This window comes from Anser anser (assembly GCF_964211835.1).
Source record: "Anser anser genome assembly, chromosome: 4".
NCBI classification, from domain to species: domain Eukaryota; kingdom Metazoa; phylum Chordata; class Aves; order Anseriformes; family Anatidae; genus Anser; species Anser anser.
Window position 1 is genome coordinate 13,820,025 of NC_139724.1, and position 27,215 is coordinate 13,847,239.

At 42.9% G+C, this 27,215-nt stretch overlaps 2 long non-coding RNA genes across 8 annotated transcripts in view; one reads left to right on the forward strand and one right to left on the reverse strand.

The window, feature by feature from the left end:
* The first annotated feature begins 15,978 nt into the window (after positions 1 to 15,978).
* On the forward strand, positions 15,979 to 25,041 carry LOC310899495. 6 transcript variants are annotated; one of them, XR_014584336.1, is made up of 8 exons: positions 15,979 to 16,131; positions 16,264 to 16,341; positions 16,439 to 16,514; positions 19,561 to 19,686; positions 20,836 to 21,105; positions 22,209 to 22,362; positions 24,107 to 24,270; positions 24,493 to 25,041. It is a non-coding gene; the product is annotated as an uncharacterized lncRNA (long non-coding RNA). The 6 variants fall into 6 exon arrangements; XR_014584338.1 differs by having other exon boundaries at positions 18,304 to 19,686; positions 24,493 to 25,028; XR_014584339.1 differs by having other exon boundaries at positions 18,304 to 19,686; positions 20,836 to 20,966; positions 24,493 to 25,028.
* Positions 22,224 to 27,215, reverse strand: part of LOC310899497 — a 30,025-nt gene continuing 25,033 nt past the window's right edge. For both annotated transcript variants that reach the window (XR_014584347.1, XR_014584348.1), the window contains exons 3-5: positions 26,094 to 26,291; positions 25,114 to 25,291; positions 22,224 to 22,344 (exon numbers count right to left, since the gene is read on the reverse strand). This is a non-coding gene — a long non-coding RNA (uncharacterized lncRNA). The remainder of the gene's footprint in view (positions 22,345 to 25,113; positions 25,292 to 26,093; positions 26,292 to 27,215) is intronic.

Genomic DNA, 27,215 nt, shown 5'->3' on the forward strand with positions numbered 1-27,215 from the left:
AGGCAAGCCTGCATGATGGTAACTGGATGGCCTCTCCCCCCTATTTGCGGAGGCGGAGGCAGGGCCGGGAATATGGAGCAGTCCGGGCGCTTCTGCGAAGACGATGGTATGGTCTCGCTGGTGGGAGCCCTGGCACGATGACGCTGTGCCATGTCAGATAGGATGGAGGTGGATCCACCTCCATCAGCTCTTCCTCCGCAGGTGGATCCACCTCCATGGGCTCCACACCATCCGCCGCGGCTGCTCCTTCTCGGCCAGCGCTCCTCCGCCTCCACTTCTTCTCTGGTTCTGCGAACCACTTGCTCCCACAAAGGGGTGGCCAACCATCAGCCCAGGACCTCTTAATTCCAACCATGGTTGGTGCTCGCCAGAGGACCTGGGAGATGAGTGAGTGGGGGGCCAGGCGCAGGGGCTTTTATAGGTTCCAGGACAAAGGGGGGGGGGGGGGGGGCAGATGCCACTGTGACATCAGGAGGCCTCTGTGATGGCCGCTGTGGTGGCGCGCCATGCCCCAGGCCCAACATGGCCGTGTTGGGAGGGGGCTTGTGCGGCCTGAAAGAGGCCCTCGTGTGGAAGGAGGAGGAGGGTCGGGGGGCTGAGGGCCCCTTCTCTGGTGGTGGCTCTCTCGGGACGTTTTGCTTGCCAGAGAGACAGGCTGCCCCTTGGGCACAGGGACTGCCCTCTGCCTCCCCTCCTGTGCCCTGGCCTCCAGCCCCCTCCTCATCTCATTCCTGGGATCCCTGTGCCACCAGAGGGTGACAATGATGTTTTGGGAGGCTTAGGGGTCACACACCCCTCACAGACGTGGCTCCCTGCAAGAGGTGCAGCCCCACTGTGCTTGACAGGAGCTGGGATAACCTCTTGCTGATATCCAGCCTGAACCTCCCCTGTCACAGCCTGACACCATTCCCTCGGGTCCTGTCACTGGTCACTAAAGAGAACAGATCGGCGCCTGCCCCTCCCCTCCCCCTCGTGAGGAAGCTGTAGGCCGCCATGAGGTCTCCCCTCAGCCTCCTCTTTTCCAGGCTGAACAGGCCCAGTGACCTCAGTTGCTCCTCGTACAACTTCATCTCTAGGCCCTTCACCATCTTAGTAGCCCTTTGTAGCCCAGTAAGCTGGATTTGTATTAATGGTGTGGCTGATGGGCTAGGAAAGCTGCTCTTCTGACATCTTGTGTGGGTTAGGCTTAGGCAGGGGGTTGCAACCAAAGCAGTGGCAGTAGTGTTAACATCAGTGAAGAAACTGCTCAGTGAACCTGAGTCCAAGCTCTGTCTTGTACTTTGCAGTCCTATTCTTTCTTTGGCCATGGCTTGGCAGCCCTGTGTGCACGGAAATTAACCTCCACTACTGATAAAGAAAGAAAATATTTTGGCATTCCTTACATAGGGAGGAAAATGAGGCACAGTGTGATAATTCAGACCAGAAAAAATGAGTTGTTCTTCTATCACTGAAAAAATCATTCCTTCTTGATGTAGCTGAAGAGCTCAATCAAAACTGTTTCAGTATTTCCTCTTGCTGCTTTCAGAGCTGTCTTGAAAACTCCTGAGTACAAAGTCCTTCAGCCATGTGGTGTATCACATGCTCCCTGGCTCCGTGTGACACCAGCCTAGTTTTCTGCTTTCCTCTGTTGACAAAGGATGGTGAAGGCAGAAAACTACTTCTGCTGTCTTGGGAGATGTCAGCTCTGGACCTCTAAGTGGTTGATGCCTGCCAATGCTGACTGGTAAGTCTGGCTGTGTCAACACATTGCTCTAGGTAATGGGAGAGCAGCTGAGAGTTTTCATGGATGCTGTTCTTTTCTCATTTACATCCTTGTTCTCCTTAGACTGGCTGTTAACTGTATCTGCACCTTTTCTTAATCTTCTGACAAAAGGTCTTTGGAAAGACGTGGCATGTTGGTGCAGTATTTTACACGTTGCAGTGGATGTGCACAAGACATAACAGCAAATCCAATGCTTGTGACTGCCTATACCTCCCATAACAGTGGGAGGTATAGAGATGAGAGAAACCTTTTTGCAATCACCACCATTTTTCTCTCTGCACCAGCAGGTGCATAAGGGAGAAGATACTGGGTATGGACTCTTAATAAACTGTGATAGTTTTAATAAATTTAAACATGCTCTGTAGCTTTTTCCTAAGGGATTTACTCACAAGGAGTAAAGATGATTAGTATGAGAATATAGCCGGACAAAACAGATGGTGTAACAAAAGGATCTGCAAGTGTTTCACGTGTTTTGAAACTGCTCCTATTCAGTACTAATGAAGAGACTGCCACCTCCTTGTGTGTTAATTCTCCAGAGATTTTGTAGCTTCCTTTTGTGTTCTGCTCCCCCCTCTCCCCTTTCCTTTGTCTTCCCATGAAGAGTGTTGTCCCCAGAGCATGATATGTTTGAAAACCAGCCATGCAAAACAGGATAGTCTATAACTTTTAATATAGCTTGTTAGAGGAAATGATTGGCTGATGAGCAGAAATTAGGACCTGCCTTGTCTTTACTAATCTGCTTTTTTACATGGTCAAACCCATCCCTTTCTCCTAAAAGCACACCTGTACAGTGTCTGCTGTAAAGGTTTTCTCCAGCGAAGTCTCACACATGCAATTTCCCTGTGATCATCCTCGCTCACATAATATTGCTGATGCAGGAGCTGGGATGGGGACCAGCAACCCCGTGCCAGATCCATGCAAGACCATCACAAGGGGAGGACAGGGACAGCAGTTGCTCTCTGCATCCAGACTCTCAGCTTTCTGGCAGGCCTGAGCAAGTCTTTGTCCTTTATCCCCAACTGCATGTTTCCCTGATGCACCAGGCATGTATAAAGCCCTCCTCCAGCTCCTGCTGGTGTTGACACAAGTCTTGGTATTGCTTTTCAGAAAATTTGGCTCATGCTTGTGCATGCTGTCTAAGAAAGCACAGGGATGGCCACATGGGCTGCCAAGCCCCCGTTGTGGAAGTTGGCACTGCACCCCAAAGCAGTCCCACCACTCTTCTCTCCTGCCCTTGGGGATTCTAGCTGCTTTTCTCTATACCTTTGTGAACTGGAACAAAGCCAAAAGGAGAAAAAGGCACCTGCAGGGTCTCCTCTGCTTCCTGAGCAACCAGGACCATGGGAAAAGCTTTTTCATGGGCTAAAGAGACAACTTGAAGGGAGGAGTAACCTCAGTGGATTGGGTTGGTCCAAATGACCTTTGGGTCTCTATACCATGAACCCAACACAATCAAGATGATACAAACAAGCATTTATTGATTTTTATATATGTGGGGTGCTTGAATGTGCTTGGCTTGTCCTGGTCTCTGGGAAGGGAGTACGCATTTTAGCAGTGGCTTCAATGAGAATTTAGAGAGAACAGAAGGAAGTAAGTACTTTTGAAAATCCTACCTTCAGTTTGCTTTTTAATGCTAGGAAAGCATAGGAAAGATGTATGTCTTTTTATCATAGGAAAGATGTATGTCCTGCGTCAGCTAGAGTTTTGTAAAGGATGATGGATGATACTGAGATCAGATGTTGGGCTTTACAAAGACTTCGGGTTGTTTTCTTTCTTTCTGCACAATTACTCGTTGTGAGCTGTCCACACTGGAGAGCAATGAATTAATTTTTTTCCTCAAAATTTGTGCTTTAATACTGAACTAAATAAAAAACCAGTTAGTACCAGATGACTGTGGCAGGGCTATCTTTTTCTCTGACCAATATTTGAACATTAGAAAGAAATGTTAAAGAAAAGAATTATTTAATTTCAAAGTGTCCTCATTTCTAATATTTAATTAAGCGATGTTCTCAATGATAGCATATCTTTACAGTAGAATAAGGCAGAAAAAAGCTCTCCTCTACTCACTACCTTGAATATCTCTGCTAATTAGAGGAACAGTACTTTTATATAGTAAGCATTATCTTGTGTTGTAGAAGCTCTTTCCCTATCTTGTGTCTGGTGAGAGGTGAAAGAAGTGTCTGAGTAAACAGCCCAGAATGAGTACAGATCTGCTACAGTTTCTCTTTATTCACAGGGAGTAGGTTCATCCTACCTCTCTCAACATGCTTAGGGCAGACGCACTATTCCAGACTCATACCAGGTGGCACAGGTGCTTCAGGCAATTGTAGATTCAGAGCAAATTCTTCTAAACCTCCTTACAGCTTTTTACTGGATACTGGTGGCAATGTGAGCTGGTGGCACATCCCCACATGGGCACCATGAAGCTTCACCCTCATGGACACAGCAAGCTTGTCTGCCTGTGGCAGAGGGGAGGCCAATCCATGGCTGAACACAGCTCTAAAGGTCTTCCTTGCATTTCCCATTTTGACACGTGCTGGAGGAAAGCAGCCCTGAGGGTGATACTTGCTCTCCTCTGAATATTTGGGCTCCCCAGTGCCATCCAAGTTCAAAAACAGGGCACTGAGACCCAGAAAAGTCCAAGTGATTGGTGAAGAAGACCTGTCTACAACATTAGGAAGTAAGATATTAGTGCAGTCTGTGATCACATCCTAGGGAGAAAATAGAGAATTATGTTTTTATTACTTTAGAATTACTACAACTAACCCATTGCACTCCTGCTTGGGGAAATCTCTAATGAGTCACTGCTCACAATTCTTTGAAAGCAGTGGATGCGGAATGAAATAAACAATCTGGAAGGTTGGACTGAGCTAGGGATGTGGCGTGTGCAATCATGAATCACGGGGATTGAGTGCTGGCAGCAGGATGAGCTCCTAGATGTAAGCAGGACCTGGAGATAGGCTGGGAGCCTGCTGGAAAAGCACAAGCCCTCCCTGAAAGAGGTTCATCTAGCTGTTTAATCACCCATGCCAAACTCCCAACATAGCAGCCAGAAGTCAGCAAGAAGACTCTTGGTGTCATGTCACGTTTTGCGCTCCCAATATCTTTTTATCCCAGACCCCATGCCTTCCTTTTAATCAACAAAACAATTCCCTCTAATCCTCACCAGGTCAGGTGAGATTCTTCAATGCAAGTACACAGTGAGAGCTTTGGCTCTGCACCAGAAAGGAGGCAGAAGAATGAAGGAATGCTCTCCTGGCTCCCCTCCAGACAGCAGGGAAGGGGACGAGGACTGTGAGTGTCCACAGCAACTGCTGGTCAAGGATGGGGGGAAGGAGAGGAGGGCACAGCAAGGAAGGGGAGCTGTTGGAGGCAATGGTCATATTGTGTTTCCCAGGAGCCCTGCACTAATGTACCCATCTGAGCTTTCCATTTGAGGTTCCACAGGCAGGTCACAGCTAGCCTTGTCCTGACTTGGGATTTCCAGCTAGCAGGGAACATCCTAGGCTTCTGTAGATTATTCCTCTCTCAAGCTGGATGTTGAAAAGATTTATGGAAGGAAGGGAAAGGCAATGGTCTCATTTCTTTGATTTTTTTTCTCACTGGTATTCTATTAGAGCATCCTCTCCCCACACATTTTTTTCCCCAAAAAAGGTTTGCCAAGGTTTTCCAGAGTTTTTGTCAAGCTGGAGTCTAAACAAACAGTAATAATAAAGGGGATTATGCAGATAATAATCATTCTTCAATTGTACTTCATGAAAACTTTCTGCTCCACGGTATAAGATTATTTTTGATTGATTTTTTAAGTGCTAAGCAGATGCTCCACTGTAATGAGAGGAAACAGAAGTGGAAAATGAGGAGACTCATACTTAAACAAATGAACAGATGCAGGGAGTGGAAAAACAACAAGGTAAACAAATGAATACTTTGAGTAAACAACCTAAAACAAATACTGAAAAAAAAATAAAAATTACAAACAATCAGCCTGCACCAATCTGGAGCTGGGTTTAATCACCTCCGCAAACTTTTCTTTTTTTTTTTTTTTTTAAGTTCAGATGAACTTTTCTGGCAGTTTTGCAGTATATCTGCACGTGGAAACCCCTGCCACTGCCCTAGTACTGGGATCATCTCCCAGCCCTGGATAGGGTTATGCTCATCCTTGCTTTTCCCCCTTGTACTGGAGGTAACAGAGGCCCGGTGAAAGTGGGAGGCTTGCTGACAGTAACCCAGACTCCCAAGAAAAGCCAGAACGGAGGCGTGGGATCTTTTGGTGCATTGCTGGTTCCTCCAACAACACAACTTCACTGCTGTGCTCCTTGATGTGGAGACCTCCTGTAAACTGTCTCACCCTTTGTCCTAGGAAGCATACATTGTATGTTCATTATAGACCATGGTAAAGAGCTTCCACGTGTGCAGCCTTTCTAGCCCATATCAGATGCAAGAATTTACTGTACTATGCCTCATACGGAGATGGAAATAGGTACCAGTGCTTCTCCAGATGAGTGCAAAGAGCAGAGAGGAGAGAGGGCAAGATCAGAAAGACAGAGGTGAGCCTGGGCCATGCTCAGGGCAGTAGGGAGCATCTCTGAGCCAAGCCTGGCCCTGTGAAGGGAAGAAGGAGAGGCAGAAGTGCCATGTCGAGCTGGGTGGGAAAGGGTAGTTGAAGCTAGAGAGGAAAGACAGTCTGCCTCTTGATGGTGATAAGAGCCCTGCTTTGTGCTAAACACCATATTTGAGGAGTTTATGGGCAATTTGGATGTGACATCCTTTCTCCCCATGTCAGGTGGCACCAATTGCCCTTCTCTCCTCTCCAGCCTCTGCCTGGCCTTTCCTCCAATTTCTCTTGACCGTGTGTCTGCATGAACAGGAGCAAGACCCAAGGCATTTCTGGATCTGCTTTTCAGTAGAGCAAACATCTTGGCTAACAGACACTGCTCTGTTCATCTCTGTTAAGGGGCTTTGCACAGCACACAGACAGTATTCAGGGAAAACAATCCCCAAACACAGCCAGTGCCTCTGAAAGGGAATCAGTGTTCAGTACCATGCCACTGACTCCATTTCCTTCCTCCTTGATGCTGCTTGGTGCTTCCCCGTCCAGCCCCAGCATGGTGGCCCCATCCTCTGCATGGTGGACACTGTGGTGATAGCCAGCAGGGAGAAAGGTAAGGGCAAACGGCAATCTACACCGTGGCCACTGCTGGCAAAACTAAGGTCCGTATGCCTTTCCTGAGAGCAAATCCTTGAGCAAAGAGCCTGTGTCAGGAGTCGTTGATGAATTTGGCTCCCTGACATTTCTGTGATAAGGAAAAGAAGAGACAGGCAGCGCTGGATTTCTGAAAAACATTTAGACAGTTCTGCAAGCTATTACATATTTTTAGCTTGGTACCTCATTACCTGCTTTTGAATGAGGTTATTATTCATTCTTTATAAGATCTCCTCCCCTCTCCCTGTCATCATTTATCCTTCTTAATTAACAAATGCCATCAATTAAAATGTCAAATATACTCTGCACAGAACATGCCAAAGCCATGCTCAGTCGTATGTTGAAAAGAGAACATCCCCACGTGGCTCGGCGGAGACAAGGATAGAAAATCTTGTCTGAAATGCAATTACTTGCAATCCATGTCTGTAAGTGAGGATGGCATTTGTCTTGCACAGAGGAGCAGGCTTGACAGCCGTAGAGCTTTCTGCTGAAGATCTACCCGATTTAGGTGGCTGGCTGCTTGGGGCCAGAAAAAGCTCATTGCAAGGGTTTTATCTTAAATTATTTTAACTACCTGGCCCTGGGGTCAGTCCTGGGTATCTGGGCTCCCTTGAGAGTCATCAGGGACTGAGGAGGAGAGAGAAGTATTACCAAAATGTGATGCAAATCCCTAGTTTACGTGCCTATTTGAGGATAACATGAATCACCCTGTCCTGCAGAGAGGCAGGTATCTCTGGGGGACAGCGAAGCCTGCCAGAGCGGCAAACCTCCCTTGAGTGCAGTGTACCCAGGTGACTGCTGTGACGAGGCCGTTAATCTTTTGACAGCTGAAATTAGCTGAGATGTTCTTGCAGTGCTTAGTGCTTGGTGTGAGGGCACGCTGGCTCTTTATCAGGGGCTCTTCAGGATCCTTAATCAAAATACATCACTGCAAAAGGGCATTTAGAGGACATGACCATCATTTTCTGGGAACAAACACTACTTATCCACTAAGGCCTAATGGTACAAGTCCTTCAATGTGAATGCTGTGCTTATTTCAGGTCCATTGTATGAGCCAAACTGTAATTTCAGTTCATGCAGATGGAGGAGAAATGCAATTTGTACAGAACAGGCAGGTAATGTTCTTCCCTCAAACACTATTTCATGATGTGACTCAGAGCAAGTCCCTTATCTCCATTTACTTTACTTTCCATGGCAGTTTGCAGAAAAACATTTATCAGCTTGACAGGGACCTCTTGATTACCGATCAGGTCTTGGGATCACATTTTAGCCAAAGAGTTCAGGTCATGGACCATGCTGTTGTGCTAGAGGCTGTAAAAACATGCAGTAAAATGGTAGAGCTTGCTCTAAAATGCTGGGGGAGGCTTTTGAAGCTTTGGATGTGAAGGCAGTGTGCTGAACTGGTAAGGCAGGTCAATATATGCTTGTGTAGCTTAATGCAAGCTGGCAGTCACAGCAACATCTCTCTCCTTGGAGAGGTTTTTGTGCTTTCCACACCCACTGCCGTGCTTGGAGCTCCTGTGGGAAAGGCTTTTCCCAGCTCCGCACCTCTGTGCAGTGTGGCTTTCCATGTCCTGGGCAGCGAAAGAAGACCAAGAAGAAATACTTTCCCAGTAAAACACAAAAGGTCAGATTAAGTGGCTCTTGCTTCCCAAACAAAAAGCAGGCAGAACATCAGGGCAGTGATCTGATTCGAATACTGACTTATCAGAGGAAATCTAAAGCTCAATAATTACTTTTTTAAAACCACGAGTGCGATTAATCTGATGTGCATACACCTCAAGGGGCTCCTGTGGCATTAAACCAAGGTCAGAGAAGCTTTTAAAGAGAGAGGTTGATGTTTTATATTGATTCAGATTTGGCAATGGTGATGTGATGTGCAAGGAGGTGATTGGTGATGGCTTCACTAGGGGCAGATTGTGCCCGACACATCTGGTGACACCTTCTATGATGGGGTTACAGCACTGGTGGATAGGGGAAGAGCAACTGACATCATCTACCTGGACTTGTGCTAAGCATCTGACGCTGTCCCACATGATATTCTTGTCTCTAAATTGGAGAGACATGGATTTGGTGAATGGACCACTTGGTGGATAAGGAATTGGCTGGATGGTCACACTCAAAGAGTTGCAGTCAATGGCTCCATGTCCCAGTGGAGATTGGTGTTCCTCAGGGGTCAATACTGGGACCCATGTTGTTTAACATATTTGTTGATGACATAGACAGTGGGACTGAGTGCACCCTCAGAAAGTTTGCCGATGGCACCAAGCTGTGTGGTGCGATTGACACACTGGAGGAAAGGATCCATCTAGAGGGACTGGGACAAGCTTGAGAGGTGGGCCTGTGAGAACCTCATGAAGTTCAACAATGCCAAGTGCAAGGTCCTGCATCTGGGCCGGGGCAATCCCAAGCACAAATACAGGCTGGGCCGAGAATGGACTGAGAGCAGCTCTGAGGAGAAGGACCTGGCGGTGTCGGTTGATGAGAAACTTGACACGAGCCATCATTGTGGGCTTGCAGTCCTGAAAGCCAACCATATCCTGGGCTGCACCAAAAGAAGTGTGACCAGCAGACCGAGGGAGGTGATTCTCTCCCTCTAGTCTGCTCTCATGAGGCCTCACCTGTAGTTCTGTGTTCAGCTCTGGGGCCTCCAGCATAAGAAAGACATGAACCTCTTAGAACAAATTCAGAGTAGGGCCACAAAGATGATCAAGGGGCTAGAGCACCTCTCCTATGAAGACAGGCTGAGGGAGTTGGGGTTGTTCAGCCTGGAGAAAAGAAGGCTCTGGGAAGACCTTATTGCGGCCTACCAGTACCTAAAGGAGGCCTACAGGAAAGCTGGGAGGGACTCTTTGTCAGGGGGTGCAGTGATAGGACAAAAGGAGTAATAGCTTTGAACTGAAAAAGGGTAGGTTTAGATGAGACATTAGGAAGAAATTCTTTCCTATGAGAGTGGTGAGCCACCGGCACAGGCTGCCCAGAGAAGCTGTGGATGCCCCATCCCTGGAGGTGCCCAAGGCCAGGCTGGATGGGGCTTTGAGCAATCTGGTCTGGGGGGAGGTGTCTCTGCCCGTGGCAGGGGGGTTGGAACTAGATGATCTTCAAGGTCCCTTCCAACGTGAACCATTCTGTGATTCTATTCTATGTGTGCACCTGGTAGCCTGCTGTGGTTGTTTCAAGATCTCCCCTCAGTCTGCAGCTCCTTTTTTAGCAAAGTTTGTCTTGGATGCAGCTCTCATTTCTTAAGAAGGCACACATTTGCACTTTCTGGTGTAAAATAATTCTGATGGGTGATTTCAGCACGGGGTTCATTTCTTAAGCTATGCACACTCCATGCATTCCCAGTAGGAGAAAACCTAGGATTTAGGAAGTGTGGGTTTGTTTAGTTAATTCATTCAGTAAGATCTTTTTTCAGGAAGGCAACTCCACTTAGAAAGTGCGTAAGTTTACACTTAAATTCAAGCAAATGCTGAAATGTTGCTGGAGATGAGAAGATTTGCTAGGAGTGTAATGGTAACCATGTGCTTAAATATTTAGCTAACAGCAGTGGTATTAAGCAGATGCTTACGTGAGTTTCTTTAGCGGAGAGAGCATTGCAAGAGAGAAATATCCAGAATCCAGGTTTACAAGGCGTCTGGAACACTGGGTGGATGTAACTGTTTGTGAGTGGTTTCTGGTACATATCAGTTAGAGAATTATATGCTGGAGATGACATTTTGCCAGTTGGGGTGACTCAAAGCCTTTTTTTCTTCAGGATGTAAAAAACTCATTAGAAACAACAGCCCTGCATGGGGTAAAAAATCTTCAAACCTTCCCACATATAGTTATGGGCTCTGAAGTGACTGCTACCAGTAAGGAAAGAGGTCTTGGAGTTCCAACATCTGCTCAGTCCTCATTAGCAGTTATGCTAAAAATTATTAGGGAAAGAGAACAGAAAATACCCTCAGGCTGCTGTTTAAATGTGTGGTGTTTTTACATCTTGAGCACTGTGTGCAATTCCAGTTTGTCTAGCTCAAAAATGATCTAGCAGAGCTGGGCAAAGTCCAAAACAAGGCAATAAGGATTATCAGAAATATGAAATGGCTTTATATAAGGGGTGACTAAACGGCCTAATGTTCTTTGGTTTGGAAAAGAAGTTCCTGGGGTATATACAAGGGAAACCTATAGAAAGTGTGGTAGAGGGGTGAAAGTCAATTGTATTTATAATTCAGGAGCTAGGAACATTAAATTGCCAAGTGACAGATCCAGTACAAACAAAAGCAGCCTTTTTTTTTTTTTTTTTTTTTTTTTTTTCAGTACCATGGGCTAGCCTAGAAACATACCTGGGTTCAAAGAGATTAGACAAGTTCACGGAAGGGAAAAACCCATCAAGGTTGGTTTGGTGTGATTATATCTCCTCTGCCTCAAGGAGTCCCTAATACCAGACAAGTATCTTTACATACTTACTATGGACTATAATCTCTGTGCACTCAAATCGGTAGAGTGTTTGGTTTAACAGAACACCTCTGACAGTACAGCTATATGACACTGCAGGGCCAAAATACAAGCAGATTTTGCTGGCTGGGTTGGCATCTTTCCTTGGGACTGAAAGGCTCATGTATTCTCCTATTTAAAATATGTACTGGAAAAGCAGACAACCAATCTGTGCAGGAGGGGCATTGGACAAATGTTAGAGGAGGAATTTCAGCTCCTTGCTGGGTGATCTTGGAGGGAATTACATCCTGAATCACTTTTCAAGCACAGAAGTTTTTTCATAGGGTAGGATTCTCTAATCCAACAGAAAAGGGCGCGCACACACACACACACACAAAAAAAAAAAAAAAAAAAAAACATCCTGAAGACCTGGATCTTTTTCAGTTAGCAAGTTGAGTTCTTCCACAATAGAAAGCAAATCCCATGATCTTTCCCATAGATTAAGGAATCCCCATATTGAAACTAGCGTTTTCCTAAACTACTATTCTGTCTGGAAGTCTGTCATTGATAGGAATGAACTGCCTTCTAATTGGCAGCCTTAATTTATTCATGACTTTGCTAAATACATTTATACTTGTACCAGTTCTAGCCCTCAGCTTAAAAAACAAATATTTTTTTTTTCTATATGGTGTTTATAACCCTCATATATTTTGTAAAGTGGCAGAAAAACCTACATTGCAAGCAACTATTTATGGTTAACTAGTCCCCACACTTGCCTAAAGCCAACCCAGTTATCCCGATAAAGCTTCTAATTGATATTTTTGTAACCTGTTCATGAAGGCAGTGGAAACTACATGCTGCTCACAGGGGATGCATACTAGTGTTTTGCTTCCACCTTTACATCCAGAAACAGAAAATGTGTTTCCAGATTTTTAACTTCACAACGGGAAATTTAAAAAAGAATGAATAAGAAGGAGAAAGCTTACTCTCTAGTCATGTAGCTAAACCAAGCAGGAATAAATACATGAAAGGAGCAGTTGAAAGGGTCAAATTATTGGATTTAACCAGCATTCATTTATTCTGTAATCTATACATTTATGTATGGCAGAGTAGAAGTTCAGAGTAAATGTGTTATCCACCGTAAAAAATAAAATAAAAATAAACAAATAAATAAATAAAGGTATTATTGTTAAACAGGGTGCTAAAAGAAGACACTAAGGAAACATAGAAATTCTGTTTCAACACACACACAAACAAACAAACAAAAAAAGAAAACCACAACCCAAAACCAAAGAAATCTCAAATTCTGGAAAGCTAAATGCTGAACTCTAGTAAGAGCCAAGAAGATGTTTCTTGCTAAATACAAGAGAATACTTTCTACTTCCCAAACACATCAGAAATAAGGATATTGCCATCTAGTCTATAAGGGTAATAAATGATTGAGTCACAATAGGGGACAATCAGAAAGTTCAGACTATGTATAAAAAGTCATAAAAAATTAATTATTTTTGGAACCGAGGGAGTTTTCCCACATTGCAACATCTTTCTGGGATGCTTTTGTGACAAGCAATCAGAAATTAAATTACTGATACAAAAGGTTTCCAAATAAATTAACAAGATGAACAGTAACCAATTGTGAGTACTAACTAATTCTCACAAGGGGTGTAAAGGAACTCAAGTATGAAAGTGCTGACCTACCAGCTGTGTCTTTCATGTGCTCCTTAAATAGCCCATTGTACCAGGAGAATGGAAAATGTAACATATGTTTTCGAAGTGAAGTCTGGGAGCATCTGGTGTAAACTGTAATTAAGAATGGAATGAGTAGACATTTGGACAAATATGATACAGTGGGAAAAAAAAAGTCTATGTAGTTTTTATAAGGGGAAGTTATTACCATGCAAATCTATTAAAGCTCTCTGTAGCAACAGATATATTAATAAAGGAGAATCCAATCAATATAAAACATTGGATATTGAAAGTCATTTGACAAAGACTCTTCCACCAAAGCCATGGAATAAGTGAAAATGTTCATTGATGTATATATAGCATTCCTATATATTAATTATTTGTAATGGATTTGTTCCTATACAATGTTTTCTCTCTGTTAAAAGGTAAGCAATGAAGGGAAGAAAAAAGGGACATCCTTTAGTGATCAGTACTAGGACTTGGTATGTTCTGCAAAGTCAGAGGCAACTGGAATAAAGGTGATTGGGAAGCAGCAGAATTCCCCAGCAGTAATATGCTATCCCAGAAAAACAAAACTAAAATTTCCATTGAAGAGTTGAAGACAGGAAGTGGCTGCTTGATAAAACAGAATTCAGTGTCAATAAATGCAAAGTAATACAATGGAAAACAGTGCTAAATATGCATCCCGAGCAAGAAGTTTAAATGAACTGTTTTCCAGGAAATAGATGCTGTAATTATTGTGGTTATTCTGTGAAGAAAAAAAAAAAAAAAAAAAAAGAAAGAAAAAAGAAAACACCCAATGCCTTTTTTTTGTTATTGTTCCTCCCCTCTCATTTTAAAACAAAAATTTGTAATATCTTTCCCGAGAAGGCTATTGATCGAGCTAGGTCTCAAGCTCCTTTCTCCAATTTTCTCCCCTTCTTAAGAGTGCAGATCTGTCTTAGTTTTAGTGCCTTTGATATAAAGCTGTCCTAGACACTTCCTAATTCAAAACCTTGAGTTCTCTGATACAACTGACTTCCACAGTTATTTTCCCTAGTTTATCAAAATTTGCCCTGCTGATCCATATCTGGAAACAAAACTGTAAAAGTCAAAGTGAAGCTCTCAATCAGGGCACTGGAAGTATTTAACCATGGGAGCAGACCACCTGAAGGTGATGGCAAATTCTCTTCCACGTCAAGGATTTCGAGTGATATCAAACCTCTCCTACTGCAAGGTCAGTGCTGGTTCAGACAGGATGTTGAGCTTGACTTTGGTTGAACTCCTCTACTCTGCACTACCTACCTCAAATCTCCTCATGCCTCTTTCCCCGCTGTCATCTCTACTGTGTGTGCACTTCTTCCTGACAAAACCCTGCACCAAACGTATTGCATTTACTAATTAGAATAGCAGTTACTAATTAAGTTTAAATTCCAATGTACCAATCAAATTTTATTTCCTAATTGTGCTACATTATCACTAATTAGAATAGCAGTTTTTACTTAATGGATTATATTTAAATTAAGATGTCTCCATCCAATGTTTTTTCCTACTTACATTTTAACTAATTGGTGCTGCAATTATTAAGTTACATTTAAATTGAAATATATCAGGCTGGTAGGGAATCATATGATAGCTTGCTTACAGTCTGTATGATACTAGTACGAATGATTAAGATACAGTCCAGTTAATTAGTTCTGGAATCAAAATAATTTCATAATTGTTTGAATAAGAAGTAAGGGTACACTACTCCCTTGCCACTCTATTAAGGAGGAGCATATTATGAGCTCAGTGGAAATTTAACATGGCTATTGGTGCTAATCAGCGCAGATTCAATCTGCAAATATTTAGTCCCAGGTTCAGGAGGGCATTTAAACCTATATATCCATTTAAGCATGTTCTTAATGGTTGCCCCACATGTCTGAATCAGTCTTCTGATTTCTGCTTGTCAACACTTCAGATATTTTTGTGACAGTTAATACAAACAGGTCTTTGAAGATTTATTTACCATGCTCTCCTCCACTGTATTTGTTTGCCATAGCATTCTGCATTGATGGTGACGTAAAGCAAAATTTAAGACAATTACCAAGTGCTGACAGTTAGTAAAGAGGCAGCGAGTGGCTTTAAACCACAGATTTGCATCAAGATCCAGCACGGAGGCTTACTAGCAAAGCTAGCCAGAGCACAGGAAGGAATCATTGCTGGGCTTAAAGGAGCTGTGATTCCTGCCATCTGCTGATGGTGACCCTAAAGCAGCATGGGGGAAAGCATTTCAGATTGCAGCAAATGCTTTGACCTAAGGGTTTTAACGCTGCAGCCCTTCAAAGCAGCATTGTGTGGCATGCAAGCACTGAGCTGTGCTTGCCCTCCCTGAGCACCAGCTATCCTTCTCTGTCAATGTCACCTCTGCTCTGCAACAGCGTAAGCCTCTGCACTTGTGAGCAGTGGGACGAGGAGGTGCAGCCTTGCAGAATCCCTGAGTATTTTTCTTTTGGTGCCATCATGAACATTAAGAGAAGGAGTGAGGTGGTTCTTGATAGATATATACATATATCTATATATATATGCATATGCATGACCACAGAGGAGTCACATCTTCTCTCTTTGACAAAATCAGCTTTACACAGATGCTGCGGAGACATTATCCTCTGCACTGTGCAGGTCACATTAAGGAGCTGCAGGACATCCTTATGGAAACTGCCTTTTTTTTTGTGGCCCGACACGCCTATATAAATCAGGAGTGCCCAAAAGCTTCAAGGCAGCACTGTAACAGAACCATGAAAGATGCAAGTATCTGGGAAAGGAAGTTTGTAATGACTTACTAACAATTCCAGAGTTGCAATATTACCAAGAGCAGATGGGGGTATGTAACGATCCAGCTGAGATCTGTAACAGGTTAACAACCTTCCTCATAACAGGTGATATTTAAAAGAAACTGGCTACTAGCTAGATATAAGGGGGCGGGGTTGTGAGGGTGGAAAAAGGCAAAGATAAATAAATGAGGGTTAAGTTATGGAGGAAAGGTTATTGTTTCTTCAAAGACAGAAGGGACCATGAAATTGATATGAAAGTATAAACTTTTGAATCAGTGAGTTTTTAAAGAGATTTTAGCAATACCCCTCATCTCTATGTAAGTAAATGAGGGGCTGAATATCAGAAGTGGTATGTGTTCAGTAATGCATTTCTCTTCCCCCCCGCCCATTCTTCTTGACTTTTACAGGAGCAGAGCTGAACTCTAGAGAAATCCATCTCTGTTTCAGGGGTCTGAGTCCTTTCAAAAAGGCTGAACCATTTCAGGGTAAGTACAAAAGAAAAGATACCATAAAATCAGATTGTCCTCATATTAAACAAGATCTGAGTTTTAGAAGTTTCATAACTGCCAATGTCATCAAAAGCTCATGCTGCATTGAAGAGGAACAGAAAAAGTCAATGGAAAACTACTTAACTGAGGCAGAAGGATCAGCTTGAGAGGTAGGAGATGATAAGCCATGCTGGCAATGTGTGTTTGCGAGACTGAATGTGTCCTTCATTGTAATGCAGCCTCAGACATGAAGGCAGATGCTGTATGATTATTCTTTAACTGTGAACTGTGAGGGGATTTTATCTATTTTTCTAATTTACTCTGACATTGTAAAACCATGTTCCTTCAAGCTCTGCTCTGTTCCAGCATGCTAAGGACTCCCGTCTGTACAAAGTGAACACATTTTGAAAGCCCCAAGCTGTATTTTTCCTCCTGTATAAATTATTTTAAGGCAGTATGTGGAGTCTTTTCCTCCAACAAGTTTTGGTAGCTTTTGGAGTCTGGTTGCTTTCAACTGAAATGCTGAACCAGAGGCCAGGCAAATTTCGCAATGTTGGGTCCAGTCCTGAATACACTCTACAGGTCTGCCACCAAATGACTATGCAAGGGACACAAGTAAGCATATGTGGGGTACTGACACTTAATACAGGGTGTACACCCCATCCTCAAAACGCCTTTCCTCCTCCAGCTTAATGAACTAGGCATAGGGGTGGACACGTGTTGGACACTCAACTGGTATAAACGTATGGAGCTATGCTGATTTACAGCAGCTGAAAAGCTGGCGCCTGCAATCTGTCCTAGAAATGATTTCATTTCATTAGCAGATCCCTAGACAAAATATGGTCTGCAATTCAATAACCATTCTTGATGCTTACAGGAGGTGCCTTCAGCTAAACTGTACAGGAACCAGTAAGAACATTGCTGTTTAAGCTAGTCTCAGCCAGTATATGATGTCACGTCACACCATAACACTTCTGGGCTATGCATTCCTTTTAGTGATGTTTCCACATCTTTCTGTTTTCTTAAACTCTTGGGGTTTAACACACTAGCTTTGGATGTGAAAAAAAGGTTCAGACCTTTGCACTCTCAGCTCCAGACATCCAGGGTGAAAAATCATGCCTTAATTCAGACTAAGGACTATAAAGAGCTTATATAAATGGAGTAGCCCTAAGGCTACATGCAGGAAAACTTTTAACTTTCGATCTATGGGCAGCAGGGGAGAGAAAAAGACATGAGATTCAGTTTTTGCAAAAAGCATCTAGTGAGGTTTGGTTATGCTCCACGCTACAGTTCAAAACTTCCATAGCTACCATGAAATAGAAACAGGCTTATTGTCTGATCAGCTTTACATTCAAAATGTTGTCTAAAACTAGTGTACAATTGTGCATGTATACTTTTTTCATAAATAGATGAAAGGTACAACTGAGTACTAACAGTATGAAATCAGTAAGGAGTAATCAGTAATCAAGGAGGAAAACATTAGTGGGAAGGGTACTGATTGCACAGGCTGGGCATTAATGTACTATTTCTGTTCTTAGTAATTTAAAATGTCAAAAAATAAATAAATAAAGCACCATGTGTGTGTACAGGTGTGCCTGTATGTGTAACTATGACAAACCAGTTAACAAAACTGAGGAGCAGGTATTTGTTAGGCTAGACAAGGCTGAATTTATGCCAAATTTTATTTAGCCATAATTCTGGTGGAGAAATGTCTTATTATCTCTCTCTGAAATTTCTCCAGCACAGCCCCCACCCCCCTGCAGATGGGAATTCATTTGCTAAAAGGAGAGTTGGCAGCAGAGACCATCCTGAGCTCTATGGGCTGTGTCTCTTCAGGAGACAGGATTATTGCAAACACTCCCTTTGTGCTAAGATATTTAAACAGTCTTCCCGGCAACGTTAAAAATGTAAGGTGTACATGATTATGAAATATAACTATACAATGACTTTCACATTTAGAAAGCAACAGGATGCTTTCCAGCTGCGGCCGCCACGCTGGCAGAGTATGACATCACTCAGCATTTACTTCTGGAGACAGAATTTTGCTCCTTCCTTGCTCCCTCTACAAAGCTTTCCCCTCTGCACCTGACAGGCTCTGCTGTTTGAGTTAAGTACTACCATTACCTGTTAGTTACTCAAGCTCACTGAGAAATCCAAACCGTGAATGGAGGACGGTACTCTGGAGAAAATCTTCCTTTTGCCTTCATGGGGATGAGACACATCCACAGGTATCCAATGCACTTGTACTGTTTGGCTCTACCTTTGTGTAGGGTGGGCTGTCATATCAGTCCAGGTTTCCTGGCTAAACCCAGATGATATCTTAAAAACATATGAAAGGTGTCATCTAGACCAAAATCTCCAGGACAGTTTTGATGAAGATGAGAGACAAATTCCCAACACGAATGCAGCAGACACCTGCCAACTTTGAGTGAGCGGGTCATAAAGCAAGCACAGCTCAGAAAAGTCGAGGTGTATATGACATCTGAATGAGAGGTGAAAGATAAAAACAGCTTTTGTACATGTGTGGCTGGGAAACAGCTGAATAAAACAAAGTCAACATGAATGCCAGCATGGTTTGCAGCCCAACAAAATGCAAAGCCACATTGTGTGGAGTGAAGCAAATAGCCTCTCTGATTTTGAGAGCTGGAAGAAAAGCCAACAGGAAAAGGGAATGAAGGTGAGCTGGGAGCAGCAGCTGCTGGATTCTGTCAAGCTCTTCCAGATGAGGAAGGTTGTGGGAAGATGTGAGGCCATAATAAGAGTGCATTGTGATGTGTCTTCTTTTGGTTAAAATGGAGAGGAACAGCAATGTAATCCTGTGGATCAAAAGCCAACCAGAGCAACATAGTCTGGCCCTGCTGTGTCCATTCCTTTGCTGTCATGGGTAACAAATGTTCTGTCCAAAGTGACCAGAAGACATCCATCCACTTATGTCCCGATCTACCAACATCCAACACTTAAGAAAACAAGGCAACTGGGAGCCTAGAATGGGGTCTTCATAATCAGTTGGAAATCTCAAGCAATTTATCCTCTCAGGAACCCAAGAGTAATCTCTCTGCTGCTCAGCCTGCTAATTGGTTGTGGCTGCGTTTCTTATAGATCCCTCTTTATTCTTGCTTTCTACTGCTGAAGTCTTGTTGCCTCTCATGACTGAGTTACCTGTCTGCTATTTTGGACTCAGTTGTAGTGTATTCTCTGTGATTTCTTTTCATCTAGACTCGCTTCTGTGTGTGTGTTTGCCTTGTTCCTTGCCTGATGGACTTTGAATGTCCCTGACCATTGGACTACCTTTGGGCCATCCTTGTTGCTCAGACTCCCAGCCTCAGCTCCACCTTGGTCAAGGTACTGGGCTCCCCTCTGGGTTAGAAAGTTCTCGCTTAGCTGTAGTCCCTGACCTTTTTTCACTGTGACTCCCATACAATGATCCTTGCTGCAAAACACCAGAAGTCATATTGACTAAAATAGGTCAACACAAAACAACAGACAAATGAGGGGCACCTACAGTAATTAGGAATTAGATGAAAGGCCCCTATGATCCAAGGAGATGTATTCCCATCTTCCTTCGAACTGTCACTTCTGGCAAACAGTTTGTGCAAGTAAGTTCCACCAGCCAAAAACCTGAGCATTTTTCCGTGTCATCCTGTGCTTGTTAATGCAATACGTGTGCTTTGAATGTTATGATTATTTATTATTAAACTAAGAAAAACATTGCCTGAGTCTGTCAGCCTTTCAGAAATAGCGTGCGCTCTTCCACATGCCTTTCCATTATGTACAGTTTGGCACCTTCTAATGTATTGTTTTTGTCTGTGTTTATTTTAAACTGAGAATCTTAAAGAAATACACAAACAGTCACAGGGGAGAAAGGCAATCAGTTATTTATAGCATGAAGCAGTTAAGCTTTCAGGATGGTTATTAGTATGTTTTGTATCGAGCAGCGCCCTAATTCTGCAGGCATTTAAGTGCATCCTACACCTGATACATTAGGTGAGGGGTGCATGGTTTCAAACATGTCATCAAAGTCACATTTGAAAGTGTACTTGTGTTACCTGGAAGCCTGGGCTTGGGCATTACTGGATGTACCTCCAGACACATCTGGGTGTCCCAGGACAGCTGGTGACTCTGTATGGTGCCAAGCTGGAGAGCCCATAGGGAGGGGAGAGCACCAACTACGCTGTTTGGATAGACAAGACTGTCCACAGACTGCAGAAGGACTGCCCGTGTTGCCTGAAGGAGTCCGTGTGGGGGCATTTGCAGAAATCAGACTTAGCTGTGGCTACTTGGTGTTGCCAAAAAGTAAAACATTACAACATTACACGTCACTTCTGAAATTTGAAAAGAGGGTATTTGTCATAAGAAAAAAATCTAGAGACTTCACTGCAAGTGCTTACTTTTTTTTTTTCCTCTTTGTTATTGCCCCATCCTGCACAAACTCGTCTTTTTTTTTCTTCTTTTTTTGGTAAGATTTTTTTGTTTGTTTGTTTTGTTTTCTAGGATGCTTTTCAGCAGCTCTACACATTTGTCCTCAAGGGGAGTTACTGTTGAACTGATCCTGTTAGTGCTACAAAGAACTACTGGTGCTGACAGACACTTTGATGTGCTAAACTAAGTCCCAGGAGGCATAGGTACCAAGAGCAGCCCTGCAAAAATACGGCTGGCAGATAATCATAACTGGCCAGAATTTTTATTGTAATAAATCAATATTTGATCAGCAACAAATATTTCCTCTGATCTTTCTTTTGCTTCATAAGGCAGAACACAAAGGTAGGTTGGGGTATATCAAAGCTTGCTGTAGTAGCCTCATTAATCTCTTTTTGGACTCAGTGGCAAAGTGCCTCATAACAGCTAGTGGGAAATGAATGAACAGTAAGCACTTTTAAAAACTCATATTGGTTGGAGGTACTTGGATAATGTAGGACCTGGAGCTAGGTTTAACCAGAGAGTTTCAGTTGTGGCTTAATTTCACAGTGCTAAGAAAGATGGGTCAATAAAATATTTGTGAGAAATGCCAAATCAGTGTTAGAAAACACTTTTGCCATGATGGTAGACAGGAAGTTTTCTGCTTTTCATAACATTTGGTTATGCATTTGTTGCTCATTGTGCTAAGGTGAGATGCTTATCTTCAGGTGAGCCTGCTGTAGCTAAGTTTCATTCTTGCTAAACATTATCGTGAGCTTGTGATCTGTCCCATGGCGGCCATATTTCAAATATGGGTTTGCCTACACTGTGGCAAAGGTATTTCAGTCTAACTTCTGCCCTATAGCCAAGGTTTCAAATACCCAATATACAGCTAGTTGTTTTGTGCTTTGCAGTAGGTTGCATGATGACCTGTTTCTTCTCTTGCCAGACAGATGCAATTTTTTGAGTTAAGAGAAGGATTTAAATAAATCCCATGTAATCGCACAATGCTTCTGCCACAAATACTCATGTTTGCAAAAATGCTTACAGTGTTTTATTTTTCCTTATGTGCTGCTGAACAACTTAACTCTTACATTAATAAACAGTGGGCACAAATATTTTGGAAGCAAATTCAGAGATTTAGTCTAGCAAATATTAGCTCATTCTCTTTTTTTTTTTTTCCTCTCTCTCTCCCTGTCAAGTCCTAAGTACAGCTCCCCAGGATGACGCAGGCTATTTTAAAATAATTAAAAGTTTCTGCTTTTGCATGACTTCTATTGACACCACATCTGCTTGAGCATGGTAGGAAACAGCTCCAAGCCAATTAAAAGGAGATGGGGGCATCGTACAGCTCCCTTCTCTCTTAGTGAACTTTTGACCACGAGGGCACTGTATTGATGAATTTCATTTCTTCCTAATCTGCTTGTACTCTGCTTGATAGCTTGGAGCTTTGCTCTCTTCTGTTTCAGTACAATGACCCTGCTCTTGAGAAAGCCACGAGTTTGAAGTAAAGCAAAGAATTCAAGTTATTACAAGACGCTGAACACACGGGTCTCTTCTTGGCTGTCTGCAAGATGTTGCCTGAAAGCCGAGAAGGGCTCTCACCTGGCGGAAGAAGAAATGGTAAGGCATTATTACAGAGCTTTCAAGGCAGTAACAAAGAAACAGAGTTCACCCTGTCCTACCTAGCTAAATAGACTCAGTGCTTTAGAGTGGGTATATGGAAAATGAGCAAACTAGCTACACCCAGGGGTTGTGTTAGTGAAAAAAAAAAAATCATGTCAATTTGCCAGCTTCTGTGCCTGTTCTGTAATCGTCTGTCTTGAGCAAAGTCTAGTGAATGGGGCCAAGGAGGCAGAGCTGCAGAATCTGCGCTCCAGCCTGCCTGCCAGCCAGACAAAATCAATTTGCCTTTTGGTCTTGTTGTCAGATGATGAGTTTTGGTCAACAGACAGTGTTGGCCTCAAATAGCTGTTCCTTAGGCAATAGGGAAATGGTTTTTTTTGCTGGTTTTTGTCTATGCACTGGCAGAACTGGGCCCCAGATATCTTCCTGTGATCAGAAGACCATGCTGAGAAGAAAGACTTTTACATGACTTCCAGGAAAAAAAAAAAAAAGAAAAAGAAAAAAAACAGAGCAGCAAAAATTGAGCTTTTCATACAAACATAGAAGGAAAATCCCGACACCTACCTCTTTATATTGGAAAAGTTCTTTGCTTTACAGCGACTGCACTTTCAGGATCTAAGTGACATGTGGAAGTAACGTTCTGAAACTAGTACAACACAAATTTCCATTTCCTTAGAATTTAACATTTATAAAGTGGCTTAGCTGTGAACTGCTATGACAGTATCACAGCATTAAAGATTTGGCTGTCCTGATAATATAAACATCACCGCTTTCCCCAAGAGCATTTTGACTAGTACCTGTTCCAGTCTATTTTAAATTTTATTTAATCATGACACTCTCTGCACATGCAGAATGTGTCTCTGGCATGGAAAGGAAGTAAGCATGACCTTTATCAAATAAAAAATGTGCATTGCAACTGTGACAATGACTAAGTGTAGATGAAATACAGATACTTTTATTTACACAATGTCTGGAAGACAAATACTGACCAGATCTTTTTATCACAACTGCACCACTCCAAGTTAATTGGAAAGACAGAAGGACATCACAGAATCTCATCAAAGGGATTTAGAGATGTCAGTCTGAGTTTCTAAACTTCCAGTGAATTTGGCACCTAATTTTTTTACCTAGTCTTTTGGAGTTTGGAGATAATAGAAAAGAAATAATGGAATGGATAGGACAATTTAGGAAGAAATTGTGTTTGAAACCGTATTATCAAATAAATCACCCTCTGTGGGAGAAAACAATAGAGTGGGACCTTGACTTTACCAGTTGGATAAAGATAAGTATTCAGAATGGGACAACTAAAGCTTAGGAAGATAATAGCTTGTCCATCAAGGGCAATGTTGCCAATTAATGTTAATAGCAGCATATAGGTCTCCTCAGTATTGCCATTGGGAATGCCGGGAATATTTTTAACACCATTGTGCCCATCTGTTATTAAGGGACTGGAGAAGCAAAAGGAAACAAGAAAGAGCAAAGCAGAGGGAGGATCAACTCTTGCTGAATAAAATTGTTTCTGGTTATTTAATTAAACAACATTTTTCAGGGCCAAAAAAAAAGAATAAGCGTATCTGCATTTGTTTTCTATGTGCATCATCCACAAACCCAGCATTTCTTGAAACCCAGGATCAGAAGAGATATTTTGCCAATAGGAAAGCATCATTTATGCTCCTTACTAAACACTGTTTGAACAGTTTGTTAATGTTACTTCTTCCTTGTAACTTCATTTTTGTTTCAGATAAAGCCAGCCATATTTTTTTCCCAGCATGGACATCTCCATAAAAGGAAAAAATGGATAATGACATAGAGGCTGTGACTTGAGGAAAGCTTGCCATTGTCTTATCTTTGCTTGTCTGCTTGAAACTAAATGGAAAAGACTTTCTGTAATATCTTTCATTCTAGGTAAGGGATTGTTGTGCCCAGAAATGTTTTTTTTTCTTTTTTTTTTGAGTGGGGGGGGGTGGGTTGGTTTTTTTGTTTGTTTGTTTTTTGTTTTTGGCAGAGATTTTCTCCCCTGTGGAAATTTCAGTATTAGAATATTCTAGTGCAAAATGGATTTATTTATTTTTTTGGTTTATATCCAGAAAGACTTTAATTCAGAAATGCTTCTATTTTGCCTTGTAGAAGTTGCAATCCTGACCTAGACAGACAAAGCAGGTGCCCAAAGTACCCTGGCTTGATCCATTCAGGCTACCCTTAATGACTCCTGGGAGGGCAATGACATCATGTGAATCCTGACCTTGGTGCATCATAAAACCAAGTCGAGAGCCTTTTCTGCAGAAGAGAATGACACCCTGCAGCATCTGAACCCCGGAGTGTCAAAAAATTTTTAATAATAAATTGTCAAATACGCATAATTTATGGTTTGATTTAAAACAAAACCAAACCAAACCCTAGTTTTCACTGCCTGGCATCTCTGGGAAGGGAAGGGAAGGGAAAGAATCATAGAATCATAGAATATCCCAAGTTGGAAGGGACCCATAAGGATCATCAAGTCCAACTCCTGACACCGCACAGGTCTACCCAAAATTTTAGACTACGTGACTTAAGTGCACAGTCCAATTGCTTCTTAAATTCAGACAGACTTGGTACAGTGACTACTTTACTGGGGAGCCTGTTCCAGTGTGCGACCACCCTCTCGGTGAAGAACCTCTTCCTGATGTCCAGCCTAAACTTCCCCTGCTTCAGCTTAACACCGTTCCCGCAGGTCCTGTCACTGGTGATTATAGAGAATAGGTCACCTGCCTCTCCACTCCCCCTCGCGACGAAGTTGTAGAGTGCGATGAGGTCCCCCCTCAGCCTCCTCTTCTCCAGGCTGAACAGGCCCGGTGAAAGGCAAGGCGAGGCAAGGCAAGGCAAATGTTTTCTCAAAAAAATCCTGCAAGTCCTGGTTTCAGTCCCCTCCCAAAATCATGGTTAACAACTGAAAAAGATTTGAATGTAGACATTTTTAGTACTCTCAACCCTCTGTTGAAAATAAGCAAGCAGAAACAGCATGCATTCCAGTTAAACAAAGGTAAATGCATTGGCCTGACAGAAGGATAAATGGTGAGATATGCTTTCACTTCTAGCCTGCCTTTCAGCATTTGATCCTGGACTTAAGCATCCAAAAGTAAATCAAGATTGGTTGGCAGTGCAACTGGGGTGTTCTTTCTCTCTACAAGCCTTGCCTGATCTCTCCTTCCGTTGTGTGTGTGCCCTTGTGCAGATGAAGTCTTCTGCAGAGATGGCAGCAGGTGTGCCAAGTTCCATGGCCTCACTCTTCTGCTAGTAGGGCTAGTGATGGGCAGATGTGTGCAACCACCAGCAAAAGGCAAGTTCTGCCACAACATTAGCTCAGGAGCTCTTCTTGATGTATGTCGTTTTTAATAAGTCTTAAAAAGAAATGCATTTTGCAGGCTGCTGACCACAAGCACAGAAAAACTGAGCATGTCCACTCACACCACTAATGAGAGCAGCACCAAAAAATGCCACAGCTAATTGGATTCACAGTCCATCAGTAGGCCTTCCTGGTAGGTAAGGCTCTCCTCCATTCTCCTGCTATTACCCTATTCCAAATTTCATTTCTAAGCTCTGGTTTGTGAAAAGGATTGCATCATTCCATCATAACAACAGTTAATTAGGAAAGAAAACCCACCCAAATCAATTACAACAAATCAAATGACTCTTAGGACAAAAACACAGCAGTGAACATTGCGGTAAAATATATGAGAAATACTTCATACCAGTCCAGTATTTATAGTGGCCAGCAGCCACTGTAAATTCCCCAGTATAACGGGAAACAAACAGCACGTGTGAAATGATCTCATCTCTTCAGGGTGCTGATTTTATGAGCAGCTCTGCTCATGCCTATCTTCACACACGTAGATAGATCCACTGAAAACAATTTGCTTCGGTTTCTTAGACAGCAGGAAGAAAACAGCCTTGGATGAAAGAAAAAGGAAAAAAAATGAGAAGGAAGCAGGAAATTGGCAGTTAAAAAAAAAAAAAAAAGAAAGAAAGAAAAGAGCAATTAAGTGGCAAAAGATCCTTTTGTTATTTTTTTTCTTCCTCTGGTGAACTAAATTTATTGGCCTCTACTGTCAGTGTTTTTGCAAACAAGCTGTGTCCTCTGTGCTCTCCCACCTGCCTGGGGCTCGTCCAGCAGGCACAAGAAACCAGTCGCTTTTCAGTTGTGCCCAGCGACAGGACAAGAGGCAATGGGCACAAACTGAAGCACAGGAGGTTCTGGCTCAATATGAGAGGGCACTTCCTTACTGTGAGGGGGACAGAGCACTGGGACAGGCTGCCCGGAGAGGTTGTGGAGTCTCCTTCTCTGGAGATATCCAAACCCCACCTGGATGCCATCCTGCACAATGTGCTCTAGGTGATCCTGCTTGGCTGAAGGGTTGGACCGGATGGTCTTCAGAGGTCCCTTCCAACCTCAGCCATTCTGTGATTCTGTGAGAAGAAGCCTGTCAGCATGGAGAGGTACAGGTATGTCACCATCCACTACATATGTCCCCATGAGACTATACATGTGACCAAGAGGGGTCCTAGCAAGGCTTGCAAAGTGAGGGGAAGGGAAAAGTTAGGCTCTGGCTTGAGCAAGAAATGAATGTTTTAGAAAGCTGTGGTCTATGATGGAAGAGGAGATGAGGGGAAGAAATGATAGATGGGAGTGCACCGATGCTTTGAACCATAGGGACTTAAAGGCATAGCTAACAGCACATGGAATGTAGCTAAGGCTTTAGTGTTAGGTCTGTCCTTAAAGTGGAGCACGGTGTGAGGTATGGGTGAAAACTCTTGAAGTCATCTTGAAGTAGGTTTTGACCCATACAGAAGTACAACCACCATGAGCTTTAAAA